The sequence below is a fragment of the Mesocricetus auratus genome, unplaced genomic scaffold, assembly GCF_017639785.1.
Source record: "Mesocricetus auratus isolate SY011 unplaced genomic scaffold, BCM_Maur_2.0 Super-Scaffold_100030, whole genome shotgun sequence".
In the NCBI taxonomy this organism is placed as follows: Eukaryota; Metazoa; Chordata; class Mammalia; order Rodentia; family Cricetidae; genus Mesocricetus; species Mesocricetus auratus.
Genome location: NW_024429211.1, coordinates 14,306,186 through 14,321,407, shown reverse-complemented (window position 1 = coordinate 14,321,407; position 15,222 = coordinate 14,306,186). Strand labels below are relative to the sequence as shown.

Sequence of the window (15,222 nt, the reverse complement as noted above, 5' to 3'; positions counted from 1 at the left end):
ACCATCCTCCATCCCTTAACATCTACACAGGAGGTGTTTGGTTCTCGAGAGGGACACGTCACTTTGGTGTCATTAGGTGCTCTATATGGATTAGCTCAGATGCTGACATTAATGCCGTTAGATAAGCGTCACTGTAACCCCAGTTTACAGAGGAGGAAAACGGGTTTTCAAAGTGAAGTAGTCTGGGACACAGCGGTGGGACCAGGGTCTGAACTCTGCTTTCTTGTCTGCTCAGGCCTTCAGTGTGTTTCAATATGGACATCACTGGGTACCATTCCCAGAATAACCAACCACCCTGTGTAGGAAGCATAGGTGCCTATACACAGGCCTGAACTCAAGACTGCCTTCTTCTCCCATCAGCAGTTCCAGCCTAGAGAAATCAGCCTATGTCTCTACCTTCCCAACCCCCGTGATTCGATTTTACTCCAACACTTCTGACACCAAATGTGTGGGGTTTCCACACCAAAAAATCAATCCTCCAGCTCCCCAGATACCAACTAGGCGTCTAGTGATTCAATTGGATTCTGACACTAACTGCCTGGAGTTAGTGTCACTGACCAACTGCCTATAAATTAGTGTCTCCCACAACCACTTCCCCAGGTTCAATAATCTGCCATGGTATTGGCTCTAAGACCGGGGAAGACATTTTCCTTGCATTTGTGGCTTATAGTATGGGATTCAGATAACTAGCCAGGTTCATCGCTACCCAGCACAAGGTCTAGAAAGATCTTGGTGCAGGAGCTTCTGCCATAAAATTAGAAAGTGTCACTTTCCTGTCACTAACCAGTAGCCTACTCAAACCCCATAGTTTAGTGTGTCTTTTAGGGGCTTCATTAAGCAGGCATGATTGATTAAATAATTATCCATTATCCCACTGACTCACTCTCCAAGCTGTCTTCCCTCCCTTGGAGGTCACAGGGTCAGGATATAAGTGTCAACTCTGTAATCACATGACTGGATTCTCTGTCAAATAATCCCTGTTCAAGGATCCTCAGATGTGCCCTCCATGGTGGAAGTTTGGGTACAGCTAAATTGGCTTATATATGGACCCCCGAATATGTTCCTCTACCCTTATCAGCCAAAACAAACAAACAAACAAACAAAAAACCCAAGAGCTTCTGAAGCCATGTGCCGGGGCCCAGGACAAAGAGAGCTGTGAGAGTGTAGCTATGCTATTGAGCTTACAGATGGGCTGTGAGCTTCAGGAAGTAAAATCTGTATAATGGGACTCATTGCATGGTACCCACGTTTATTCCTCATCCCCCAGAGTGCCCATTCACAGACTTCATGATCAAGGAGTATCTTTGTGTGGATGGATACTGTAGTTGATACAATTTCCTAGGTAGCTGGCGGTTATTGACAAATCCTCATGTTCCAGCCCTTGTTGAAAATATCCTTAGGAAATGTCAGAATTCGTTTTTCTTGCATGTCGTGAGCATGACTGAATCTTCTGCTTGTTCTCAACACCACTTCTTATTACCGGGGGCTGCAAGTAGAGTCAGGAAGGATGAGGAGCATCGAGGACAATGCAAATCCATTCCAAAAAATTAATTTGAAATACAAAATGCTTTAAAGTAATTTACCTTTCTGCTTGGGTTTTCAGCAAAATGCTCATGTGTTTGAAGATACAAAATTGAAAGACAGGTAAAGGCATTCTTGTCTTAAATGCAATTGCCCCTCCAATATCTGTTTGATCACTTACTTGGAAAATATTCATTCAAAGCCTGCTACATGCTAAGCAAGGACCTGGCGTGCGATGTTAAGCATGCTTGCCTTCCACAGGAAGCTGCTGTCCAGTGGGAAGGAAAAGAATTGACAGGAATTCTTGGAATTGTGGGAAGCCATGGCAGAAATCTAGGCCTGGCCTGGGTCTTGGGACCTGGGCCAATGACACCCAGGTAGGGAAGTCATTTTGGAGAAAAGGACACAAGACATGAATGCAATATAGGTCAGAATCAGGCAAAGAAGGAAGATTTGTGTCGGGAAGGTTCTGGGTGAGCATTCCTGGTGTTGAGATTAGTGAGTTTGGGACAGAGAGTAGTGGAGGGGCCAAAAGGAGAAGAGAGGGACAGTCACGGCCCTGGCTGATTGTCTAAGGAGACCTCTACAGTCCCAGCCATTCATTCTTTCAGTGGACATTCATTTGGTACCAGGAATGCCCGAGGCACCAAGTACTGGGTAGCTCATGGCCCTGGGCCTTGAGGTCCATACAGTCAGATGGAGCAGACAGTTCTAGAAGGGTAACCTAGCACAGCAGATGAGACACAAAGAGATACAAAGAGAACCTGTCTTGTTAATGGCTGCATCCTGAGTGCCCAGCCCCCACACTCTTGGCAGGAGGCAGATAGCCAATGAAGACCTGGTTTCTGACAGAGTGAATGAAGAAAATGTGCCTCGCTTTCCCCACTCGCTGGCTCTTCAACCATTTTCCTTAGTATTACAGATCGATTTCCAAACATCCCTGTCTCATCACAAAGCAAGTGAATCTTCTGACAGAGTGTTCTGGAAGCCAGGATGGGACAGATGTGATTTGACCTTGCTGTCACAGAGCTTGCAGCAGAATGTAGACGACAGGCATTAAATAACTAACCACACAAATAATTATGTGTCGTAATTTAAACTGATGGCGTGGAATACAAGATGTATGAGGTGATGTCAGGGAACATGTAGGGACCCAGGAAGACTTTCTTGGGAAACTGATATTTGAATGAGGTGCTGAGGGGCATAGTCGGGGTGGCGCAGAGAAGGATGTCTCTGATAATCAGAAGGAAGGGCAGCTACACAGGTTACACAGGTTCTTGGAATGGCATGGAGCATGGTATGTTCCAGACAAAGGCCAGCATGGCTGGACCACAGAGAATAGCTAAGCAGGCTGGAGGGAGCCTGAACTGCTTAGAGATGATCATCTCGATAAAGAGAAATTGGTAGTCCTCAAAAGATTTTTGGATGGGGAGAAATGTGATCAGATTACACTGGCTTCTATGAGCACAACAGGAAGAGACACATATGTCATACACACATACATAGATACAGGAACACACACATGTGTACATATATGTGCACACATCCATGTTCAAGTACCTACATACACATATATGTACATGCACATATGTATGCACACACACATACTCTACCAAGCATATTTGTGCACATACATATACATGCATACATGTGCACACATGTATACACATATTCATACATGCACACATATCCACATACATGCACACACATACACATGCATAAACACATGTACACATATGTATATACAACACACACACACTCACACTCCAATGGCTATCAGTGCCCTGTGCATAAGCAGCCCTGTCAACAGTAAACAGACACAATTACAAAATGACAGATCCCTACCACATTACTTCTTCTAGTCTTTCAGAAATGACCGCTCCTTCCTCCTCCATTAAGATGGGAACTAGAAACGTGCCTTGTGATTTGTTTAACCAATTCTGCGGAATAACAGGCGCAGTACTTCTCTTGAGATTGGTGTTCTCTAGAAGGGATGTGGGTCAGCGGATAATTTAGTAGAGCCTGTTCTTTAAGAGGGTGGGGGGGTGCTGGGGTACACAGTGGGGCAAGAATGGAATCCACCCTGTCAGCCTTTGGCATGAAAGCAAACATTACCACATACTCAGTCCAGCCTGGGAGCTCTCCTTTGGACAGTGAAGCGAGTTCTTATCTTGCGTTCCCCATTAATGATGAGCTGTTAAATTACATTGTTCATGCTATCTGCAGCAGAGAGTGGCGTGCTGGCCTAAGGCCTCATTGTGGCTTCCCTGATGCCTGTCACCTCACCCTCTCTTAATAACTTAGGGAGGAAGCAGTGCCACTTGGGAAAATACCCACACTGCAGCCACTTCCTCTTCTGAGGGGGTCTCCAATTTCAGAAACAGAGCTGTCATGGCTGAAACAGTGTCCTTTGAGGGTAAGAGAACACCTAAGAGGGGAGAAGGGGAACTACAGTCGTGGCATCTGTGCTTTCCCCCTCCTCATCTCCCAAGAGGCCCCTCAGGAATGCTAATGGGTTGAGGAGAGGCTTGATGGTGGGGAGGCCAGACTCCATTCCTTTCCCCGCTGCTCATTATTGGACCTTTTCAAGCTTGCCCCTCACTCTGATCTGGTTTTTGTGGGAAGTCTGGACAAGATGCTGCTTTCTGGGGGTCAGCTCTACAGACAATAAGGATAATTATATCTGTGGATTTGAAGTGTCTCAGAACCAAAGGTAAACTAGTACATGGAAGGAAGGCTCTCCCCCAAGCAAGTGGACAAGAATGGCTGGAAAGGATGCCTGAGTCTCAGATATCTTAAGGTCTTTTGGGTCTGCTGCTGCCCAGCAAACGTAAGCATTGGAGTGCTGGCCAGAATGAAGTCAAAGGAGGGGTCCTCTGCAGAAACCTGAAGGGATGTAAGGAGATGTCCCCACAGAAAGGGCCACCCTTCTACCAACTGGCTGTGGGATCCTCAGTAAGTCTCCCTTTCACAGTTTGGTGTGAACATCATGTCTTTCCAATGGTCACGACAAGGAACTGTATGAAGCATGTCATCATTCCTCTTGGTGGCCAGCCTCATTTGCATGTCACAGTTCTTTTGGTTTTAAATAAGCAGTAGAAATTAAGTGTTTGGGGAACAAGGCATGAGCCACAGACTTTGTATTACACATGCCACCTTCTACTGGCTGCTTTGTGTCCCAGCGTGCTTCTCCCTACAGCACTGCCCTAGCTAGATGTCCCAAGCTGAAACACTGGGCCATGTGTGCCTTCCTGTCCTGGAGGCTTGGCCTTACTCTCGTTGGCTCGCCCCTCTCCTGTGAAACATGGCTAAAAAGCAACATTGAAATGCGAGTGCCAGCCTACTCAGGTGGGCGGAGGGGTAGCATTAACTTACAGAACAATAGTGCAGTTGAACCAGTGGAAGAAGGAGATAGGCAAGTCTACCCTCATCCTTCTCCTACCATGGACAGCTCTGAGAAGCACGCTGGCTTTGCACGTGTTTCCTGAAGAGACTACATGCTGAGCAAACACACCTGCCAAAGGGTCAGCTGCAAATCCCCCAGCATGTGCTCAACAATGGCCAGCACAGCCAGGCACCCTGTGGTAACTCTCTGTGCCTTCTCCCTCCCTCCCTTGTCACCTCCGTGTCCTTTGTTCCCTGTCTGGTCTTCATTTTCCATCTAGGCTCTGCTTTCTGTCTGGGTCTGGTTAAGCCTTCTGATTTTAAATTTGGACCTGCACTTGCTAGCTGAACGAGAATGCAAATCCTACATACCCTCTTAAGAGTCAACTTCCTTCTCTGTAGAGTGGGCATCACACTCTCTTTTGGATGTGGAAAACTGAGAAATAATTTGTAGAAATACTTAGTGCAGCACTGATGAGCATACATAGTAGCTGCTGGGCAGCATGACCTTCATCATTGCAGCTAGTATCTACTAGTATTGTCTGTAACAGCAAAGGCTACCTATCACCCCAAAGATCTGTGCTTCCATGGTGAAGTTATTGTTCAGAAAATCTATCCAATCAGGAACTTCATTCCTCAACATTCCTTGCAGCTAAGGAAAACCAAGTGACTGAGTTCTGGTCAATGAAATATGGATAGAAGTAAGGTAATCCCTACCCGCCCCCAAGCTGGTTATAAAGTGTCCTTGCTGCAGTGTAACTGTATGCCAAAGAGGCCAGAGCCCCACTAGCCTGCATGAGAGGTCTCCATTCACTAGATTCTCCTCTCCATATCAGGGAGCTACAGCTGAACAAGAAATTCATCTTTGTGTTTAACCCCAAGAATTTGGAGTTGGTGTTATAACATTTGGTGCCACTTTAATAATTATAATGTTGTTGTCATTGTTGTTTTACTGGTATGGGCATTGTCATCATTGACCCTTTTTAAGGCTTTTCAAACATTTCAACATGTAGACTCTGGATTTGACTCCCAACCCCTACTGTTAGGAGTTCCATAGCCTCCACACTAAGTCACGGTAACCCCCAAATGGGTCACATTGGCATAATGAGTTCTGGATAAGGGCATCTATATAAGGACCATTCCTGGCACAGAGTGAGTACCTATAAAAGACAGCCATTTTTCTCATCACCACCATCCTCTCCATCATCTTCATTTTCTTTACCATTACTGTCCTCTTTACCATCTCCATCGCTACTATCATTGGTCTACAGAGACTCAACACTCATTGAATAGCAGGTACATTGGCTCTTAGGCTAAGAGAGATGGAAAGACATGCATGTGTTGATAAAGGCAGCTTAACAGCCAGAAGAGGGAGCTGCATGGTCCTGAGGACAGTTATGGCCCACTTTATTCTCTGCTAAAACGCAGGTTGTATTCTGTTAGAAGATAACTGCTTTAACCTGATTGGCCATACGGCTAACACATATCTTCTGAATGCTCCCTTGCCCTGTGCCGGGCCCTGTAGAAAAGCCAGTGATTAGAAGGAGAAAAGGGGGGTGACAAGCATTGGGCTAGACACTTCTGCACATCACCACAAACACTAAGACTTTGCCATGTCTCTCAGTACACAAATCAAGAAGCCAATAGAAGGTTCATGGTGGAGCATATATAGAGTCTTACAGTAAGCTATAGGCTAGGGGTGGAATCTAAACTTAGTAGATTCAGGTCCTACCCATGGAAGGTGGCAGGATTTCTGTGTGTAGCTGGCAGAAGGCAGGAAGTGTCAGTGGGCAGGTCCTTGCCCTCCCTTCACCACTCCCTAGCCCCACAGCACTGTGCAAGTCTCAGAGATATCAGGATTCCTGAAACTTTCTCTTCTGAAATAAGAGGGAGAGAAGGCCACCTGACCGTGTACCTCCTGGATTATTTAAAAAGAACCATTATAGCATGCACTCTTTCCGGTGGCTTATGACCTAGGTGATGCTGTTATCCCACCGTACAGATGAGGAATACTGGAACACAAAGGGGGATTCGGCCCCTGGCCCCAACCTCCTGTGATGTAAACCCAGGCTACTGTGCATCTTTAAGACTTTCCCCATCTTAACCTACTCAGTCCCTTCCATAGATCTCTTCAGGGGTTAGTACCAAGAAAATGACAGCCTGATCATTTATTTGTCCACCTCTACTCTCCTTAAGACAGAACTTGGAAATGGGTTGAAAAGGCCTTTTGGAAGGACCAGGGATCTGAGCTCTCCTGGCTAAGACACCCTCACACACAATAGAGCCACAGCTCTGACCCCTGCTTCCTTGAGTTTTTGAAAGAGGATGAGAGCAATCTCAGTGCTGCTTTTGCATCCTTCCCTGCTTCCCTCTGGCTCTTCTGCTATGTGGTTGTGTCATTTACCAAGGCCCAGCCAGCCCAGGAACAGGGTCTGGGGCTGTTTGGTTTAAATGAAAGTTGGCACAAGTCTGGATTTGTCTGCTTCCGCGGACGGCTCTCCAGGTCAGAGTTTGGGGCATTTGAGGGGCGTTTACGTCTCTTGGTCAGCTGTTTCCAGCCTGCCAGGTGGTAGCAGGGGATCGATGGGCACTTTAGGGGTTTGATGACAAGAATAAGGACTTCATCTCAGACACTGCCCACCAGAGTTTTCATCCCTGCAGAAAACTGAACTGCAGAATGCATTAGGGCTCTGGGAACTAGAGTCTGGAGGGAGAGAAAAGCAGGTCATTGTGAGGGTCTGTGTCCTTTTGTCCATCGTGTCTCTGGACATGATCTGTATGGAAACCTGATAGGACAGATGTCCCTACAGTCTGGACCTGATGGAGGCAGAGCCCTTATTATCTTGGCCTCCTGAGAACTTGGGGAGCCCTCCAATTACCCGTGAGTCAACTTCTTTCCAAGGAAGGGGCATTAAGAGTGGGCAGAGAATCCAGCACCTGTGAGGCAGGGAGTGGGCCTGATGGAGTCCTAGATTCCCCCTGACTCCACCCACTGTGCCATTTAGGGTGCCAAGCCCTACCCCCACCACAAAGGCCTATGGAAAAGCACAAGACTCCCATCCCAAACTGCTTCATATTCCCACTCCTCTCTCTGGCTGTGAATGGATGTGTGAGGTGAGAGTTCCAAGTCTAAGTTAAGTCTGAGCTTTGGAATCTAGCAGATGGGTTTCAACCCCAGCTCCACTACTTCCTGAGACACGCCAAAACGAAAGCACTTAACCTCGGCGGCCCAACCTGTTACGTAGGGATAGGAATTCTCATTATCCAGGAGTGTAGAGGAAGCAAGGGCAAACATTGAAATCCTATTCTTCGGCGCCAGTGTTTCTCCTGGCAAATAGCAAGGGTAGATATCAGGCAGCCCCAACTTAGAATGTGAGCTTACCTCATGGGCAGACAACCAATCGTCTCTTTCCCTGCTGTCAGAGGACAGCAGGGAGGGCTCTTCCTGGACCAAGCAGGAATTGTGCTGCCTTCATTGTCCTTGATGTTCCATGGACTTCTACTGGGTTCTTGCAGTGAGCCATGAGAGATGAGGCATAGGACTCCACCCCTACCTGTGCTCAGAACATAGCTATCCAGACTACCCTGCCTCCCCTCCTTTAAGGCCAAACAACCAGGCACCCAGATTCACCCGTGGGTGAGTGGTTAAAGACACTTGGTACAACCGTGTGACTCAGGCACCCCAACTGCGTGCATCAGAATATAAGCAGCATGCTCAGAGTTGGAACCCAAAGACAAAGGGTTACTGTAGGAGTCCTAGTGCCAGGACACACCGCGGGCCGTAGCCTCCCTCCAGCCCAGATCCACTCTGTGCAAGGATGCTGGCCCACGGATCTCCTTGGGGAGGGCACTTTTTACTTAACTGGAGTTTTGTTTTATGGAGTCTGAGCTGTGGGTATCAGTTCCATGACCTTGACTCAGCCTGGAGTCCTGCTGATCTGCAGATTCTCCATCTGTAAAATGGCATGATACCCTTTACTTCATACTGTCAGTGCCAAGTGCATAATGTATATAGAACGTGTTACTCATGGCCTGTCATATTACCAGCACTCAATAAATGACATCATTTTTCCTTTGTTCACATAAGAATTAGCTTTATAAGTAAAGCCTCTTTGGCAGTAAATGAATGGTCTACAGAGGAGGGAGAGAGGGCAGCCAGAGTCACTCTGTTCTCCCAGAGTGATCACTGAGGAAATAGAGCTGTTCAGAGCCTGCCGATTTATTTGTAAAATAAGCCACCCAGGACCGTGCACAGTGTGGGGCCAGTTTGTAAAACTGTGAAATGCGATTTGTATAACACGATCTATAGATTATTAAATTCACTTAGCCCTAAGCAGGCCTGAAATTGAGTGATTACTTTTGGTTTTCCTACCTCTGTCCTCCGGCCCTGGACCTAATAAGTCATTGGAGAGTTTGCCCCTAGTTTGGGGAGGAAAGACACGTGGCCTTGTCCAAGGGTGCAAGTAGTGTGGAAGAATCTTGAGACATCTCCTGTGGGATCTATGGAGAACTTGTTTGACAGGTAGGAGCCAGTAAATGACAGCTGTGTTCAGGATCCACTCAGGGAGAGCTGGTGAGCTCAGGGAAGCCTCTTCCACTGACACTGCCTCCCCTTCCCTCCCCAGCACGGGAGAGCCACTACCCAGTGTTGACCGAGAGATAAGGAAGAACCAGGGAAAGTAAGTATGCATGAAGGGGAGGGCACACACAGGGGATGAGTAGGTGCTACTGTAATCTCTATGATCACAGTCTCTGTCCACCTCTGCCTCCTGGCCGGGGGAGGGGGGGGCTCTGCATACTAAGGCAAGGGCTGGACATGCGCCTTCTGTGTCCAGTGCCTGGCCCAGAACAAGAGTATGGCTGAAATAGGACAGAGGACTGAAAATCATCCCCTCGTTCCTTCTGCAGACTTCTGTCCTGCAGCTTGAAGAGTTGAGAGTTGTGCTTTGCACAGTGATGGTGAGAACTACCCAGAAAGCATGGGAAAGGGCATCAGCGAGCCTTTACTCACGTCTCCTGGGAGGTTATGCGAACTGAGAATGGCATCATTTCCAGCTACTGGGACCCTGTAGAAACAAACGCAGCTGCCAATGTGTTGGGGAGAAAAGAGGCATTCCAGGATGACAGACGTGGTTGGGACAGGGAACTGGGATGACCACTGGGCCTCTTGTTTGAGCCATGGGGCCACTGGTAACAGGGCATCAGGTTTTGATGAGTCTCTTCTGAGTTCTCACAACACTGCTTAGGACCTGAGTTTCCATGCGGAAGGCCAGCTGCAATCGTCAGTGACACAGTGACGTGCAGCCAGCAGTACCCCGCCCCCGTCCCCTGGTCTCAGCATCTAAGACCAGACCCCTAAAATCGCAAGCTGAAGGAAACCATTTGGTAGCAAGGAACTGGCTCCATCCATCCTTCTCCAGCCAGAATGGCTCAAGAAAAGCATGGGTGTTAAGCCCTGAAGTCATTTGTTATGTCCCACAGCATAAATGGGGGAGGAAAGTCTGCTAATCCACTAATGGCTTCCTCAAACAGCACATAATTCAGAACCTTTGCTGTTTCCCAGCTGACAAAACGCCCTGTTAATAAAAACATCTCAAAGCAGCCCATTCCCAATCTTGTTTTGACTTTGGAATTAATGTCTGGTCTCCTGTGTTTTGAGTTAACAAGATTTCCCTGCATGTGCTACGCAGCTCCATCCCTCACAACTCAATCAAGCACTGGCCTGACTTCATTGGTGTGGTTGAAGGCAGGGTGGAGCCATCGACCGCTCTCCTCACGTGGCATGAATTCCCCTTTCTCAAGCACAGAGCCCCATGCGACAGGCAAACACCCCTCATTCCAGGCAGCGGTGGCTGCAACGGGCATGCTCAGCGGGGTGGATGGAGGTTTGTCATCCAGGTCAAATAACGTGAAGGTGTCTGACACAAGCAGTCGTTGTCACTTAGTAATGTCTTCTCTCGTCGCTGTCCTGTGAACAGAGAGCTTTGCGGCTCTCCCCAGGTTAACTCAGCCCCGCAACACAAAGCATACAAGAAGCTCACAGGATGGAGACCTATCTCTGTCTGCCCCTTTTACCTGCCTGACCCTTCTGTTTCCTTCTGTCTTGGGAGCAGTAACAAGGGCCTACTCTGTAGCCCAGGTTGGCCTCAACCTCCCAGGGACTGAGGTTACCAAGGAGCACCACCATGCTTTCCTCCTAGCCAGGTTCCCACCCTGAGTCCAGAGATGGGTGGTAACAGCCGCATCTCATTGTCCATGCTTATTGTGTTAATGCCGGTGTGGATTTGGAGAGCAGCCACCAGGTGTATCCCCACCCTCCTTCATTCCTCATGCCTCTGTGAGCGGCAGTTATGGGTATTCAGAACAAAAGCATGGAGGCTGCCTGGAGATAAAGAAAAACAGAGTAAGATGTCGGGCAACAGCTGCAGGACTGGAGGCATGGGAAAGCTGTAATATCTCAGAGGGCCACGGGTGGGTCCCTGGCAAAGTCCCGGTAAGCATTTAATGACCTCAAGGAAACTGATCTTTCAATTATATGCTATGCAAATATTGCCAGGATCCCATCCATGCTAACACTTTTTTTTCTTCCGAGACAGGGTTTCTCTGTGTAGTCCTGGCTGTCCTGGAACTCACTCTGTAGACCAGGCTAGCCTTGAACTCACAGAAACCCACCTGCCTCTGCCTCCTGAGTGCTGGGATTAAAGGCGTGCGCCACCACCCACCACCACCTGGCACACTAATGCTTTTTGGAATGTGGATGTCAAACCTATGATTTTTTTTTTTTGTTTTTTTGAGGCAGGGTTTCTCTGTATTGCTTTGGAGACTGTCCTGGAACTCTCTTTGAAGACCAGGCTGGCCTTGAACTCACAGAGATCCGCCTGCCTCCCAAGTGCTGGGACTAAAGGTGTGGACCACCACCACCCAGCTTCAAACCTATGATCTTAACACCTTCAGGAACAGCTTTCATCAACCTGAAATGTGTGTTATCTATGGAAAAGCTTAGGCCTTGTCTTAACTAAACATCAGCCACACCGACCCCACCAAAGCTTGCTGGGCACTGTCACTCAATCCAGAAAGCCCTCTACCCTAGCAGAGCCCAGGCAGGAGCCCTGCCCTCCTCCCCCAGGGCCCCCATAGATGCTTCCTCCCACACCTACCAGGAGGATCCAGCCTAAATGCCTGCTTGTCATTCCCTGTCTGCAGTGGTCACATCACTCCCTCAGGCCGGTGTGAGATGCTCCCAGAGTGTGACATGAGACCTCACTGGATATCTCTTGAGCCACTTGGGACTCCTGAAGCCATCTGACTAGCCTGGAGCAGAGGCGGGGGCCTTACACATCCTCAGATTCCCTGCAGATCTCTTTCCTCCAGCTGTCTTTTAAGGCCCCCATCTGAACCCTTTTCTAAGAAGCACTTTACCCTTTTAAGCAACTGCCTTACGCTGTGTTGCCTGCACAAGGCCAGGACCAGCCATCCAGAAAAGGCAAGCGAGCCCATCTGCAGCCATTGGTTGACTCCCATCACTTCTGTGCCTTAGCTGAACTCTTATGTGGGGCCAGGCCACTGCCATCCGTCTTTGCTATCAGGTGCTCCTCCACTTAGGCCTCGGAATGGTCTTCTTTGGCAGTTTAAGATGTGATTATCTGCTACTGCCTGGGACACGGGTGCTTTTCATGAAATATACAGAGTAGAAACAAACAAACAAACAGGGATACTGGACTTCGGCTGAGCATCTGGAAATGAATCTTGCTTGCATTGCTGTTCAGAGCACCAAGAGGCTAAACGCTGGCTCACACTACCGCAGGATCCCAGATGAAGCCAGTTGGAGGGTGTGCCTTTCCAGTCACGCTTCAGAAGCTTGGGGTGATACACCAAACTGAGCAGGAGGTGTCTGCAGAAAGAGGGCGATCCATCCAGCCTCGAAGGATGAGAGGCAAAGCCAGCTGCAAACAGCTGCCAGGATGCTGGCTGAGGGAGCAGGGCTCAGGTGAGCCCTGAGTTCATAAGCTGGTAGCTGCTGCTGAGGGAGGTTTGCTGTGTGTGGAGGCTAACGCCTGAGGAGTGGATGACGGTGGTAATTGTCTTGTCCTGGGCCCTGGACTCGGCATCCTGGACTGGAAGGTCCTTGATGTCAGGCACCCTGTTCCTTTGTGGCTCTCCCCACTCTGAGCCTGCCCCTTGCTCGCCGTGTACCGGTACCGTGTGGAGTTGGTGGTGAAAGTAGGTTTACATGTTCAGTCACAAGCCACGTTGGTGGCGGACACAGGCCACGGACAGTGATCCTAATTGATGGAACACGTAACTAGCATCAAAAGAGGCAGATAACTGAGAGTCCCATTTTTAGGGAATAGGACATTAATTTGAAGAGAAGCCAGAGGAGAGATAAAAGGCAGGGGAATATCATGACAGAGAGCAGCCTGTGCAAGGATCCCGAGGTAGGACAAAATTTAGTACCTTCAGAGAACACAAAGACAGACCTGCGGCTGAACAGGTGCTTTCCAAAGTGAGGCCAGCAGCACCGATGGAACCTGAGAACAGCCTAGAAGTAAGCATGGTTAGGTCTACCCTTGGCTTAGTGAACCAGAATCCCAGTGTGGTAATGGGGCCTGAGGACTGCTGCACTTCCTATGATTTGCCTGAGAGGAGACAGAGAGTCCAGTAGAGCCAGCAAAACAGTCATATCCAGTTTGTATTGGGGTGTGTGTCCATGTGTGTGCGGGTATGTATGGTGTGTGAGTGTGTGTTGTATTATTGGGTATATGTGTGTTGGGTGTGTGTGTTTGGTGTGTGTATTGTATGTGTTTGTGTGTTGTGTATTGTGTGTGTTGTATGTGTGTGTGGTGTGGGGGGAGTGTGTGTGTTGTGTTGGGTGTGTATGTTGGGTGTGTGTGTGTGGTGTGTGGGAGGAGTGTGTGTGTTGTGTTGGGTGTGTGTTGGGTGTGTGTGTGGTGTGTGTGTGGTGTGTGTTTGTGTGTGTGTGAATGTCTGTGTTTATGAATGTCTGTGTGTGTTATGTATGTGTGAATGTCTGTGTGTATGAATGTCTATGTGTGTTATATGTGTGTGTGAATGTCTGTGTATGTGTGTGAATGTCTGTGGGTGTTATGTGTGTGTGAATGTCTGTGTGTGTTGTATGTGTGTGAATGTCTGTGTGTTATGTGTGTGTGGGAATGTCTGTGTGTGGTGTGTGTGGGGAAGTATATGTGTGTGTGTTGGGTGTGTGCATGTGTGTGTGGTGTGTGTGATGTGTGTGAGTGTGTGTGATGTGTGTGAGTGTGTATGTGAGTGTGTACGTGTGTATATGTATGTGAGTGTGTGTTGTGTGAGTGTGTGTGAGTGTGTGTGAGTGTGTATGTGAGTGTGTGTGTGAGTGTGTGTTGTGTGTGTGCGTGCGTGCGTGCGTGTGTGTGTGTGTGTGTGTGTGTGTGTGTGTGTGTGTGTTGGATGCTTGTCTCAGTTCCTTTCCTTATTTTTTGAGACCAGATGTCTCACTGAAGCTGCACCTCACTACCTGGGCTAGGCTGGTTGACCAGAAGGCCCCAGGGATATTCCAGCCACTGTCCAATGCTGAGATGACAGGCATGTGCAACCCTATCAAGCTTTTTACGTGCATGCAGGGACCCAAGCACAGGTCCCCATGCTTGTATGTCAGACACTCTTCTGAGTAAGTGGCCTTCTTAGCCCTGTCCTGTTGGCGTTTCAGTGAAATCGGAAAGCACTTACACAGTGTAGTGTCATTTCTAATTTAAAAATTGGAATTTATTCCTGCTACCTGGGAAAAGGCCAGCTGGGACTATACTGTTCCACCTCCCTAGCCCCCTCGACCCTCAGTGGTGTATGTAGGTGTGCAGTAAGTTTGTAGTATTTTCAGTGGGTGTGTCTTGTATTATGCAGTAAGTTTGTAGTATTTTCAGTGGGTGTGTCTTGTATTATGAGTGCATCCCCTACCCCTTATACTGTTCCTTTTCTCCTATCTGTCTCATTTGTTCCCCTAAACACTTTCATTTTATATACACATAAATGAGTGTTTTGTAAGTCTACAAAACAGAAACAGAAACGAGGGAAAACATGATATCTATCTTCCCGAGACTGACTGACTTTGCTCACTGAGATTATTTTCAGTTGCTTCCATTTTCCTACAAGCAGCGTAAGTTCAGTTTTCTTTAGGGGTGAATATATACTATTGTATGCATACACCACATGGTATATAGGTACCCCCACTTTCTTTATCTGGTCCCCTGTTGGTGGCATCTAGGTTGGCTCCATAAAGTGAGTGTGGTGCCTGGTGATGCGGTAAACTCCGATACACTGTGTCTC

General features: G+C 48.1%; 1 long non-coding RNA gene across 1 annotated transcript; it reads left to right on the top strand.

Moving 5' to 3' along the window:
• Positions 1-5,529: 5,529 nt before the first annotated feature.
• LOC121134786 lies at positions 5,530-10,979 on the top strand. Its single transcript, XR_005872013.1, has 3 exons — positions 5,530-5,611; positions 9,531-9,584; positions 9,814-10,979. It is a non-coding gene; the product is annotated as an uncharacterized LOC121134786 (long non-coding RNA).
• The last annotated feature ends 4,243 nt before the right edge of the window (positions 10,980-15,222 follow it).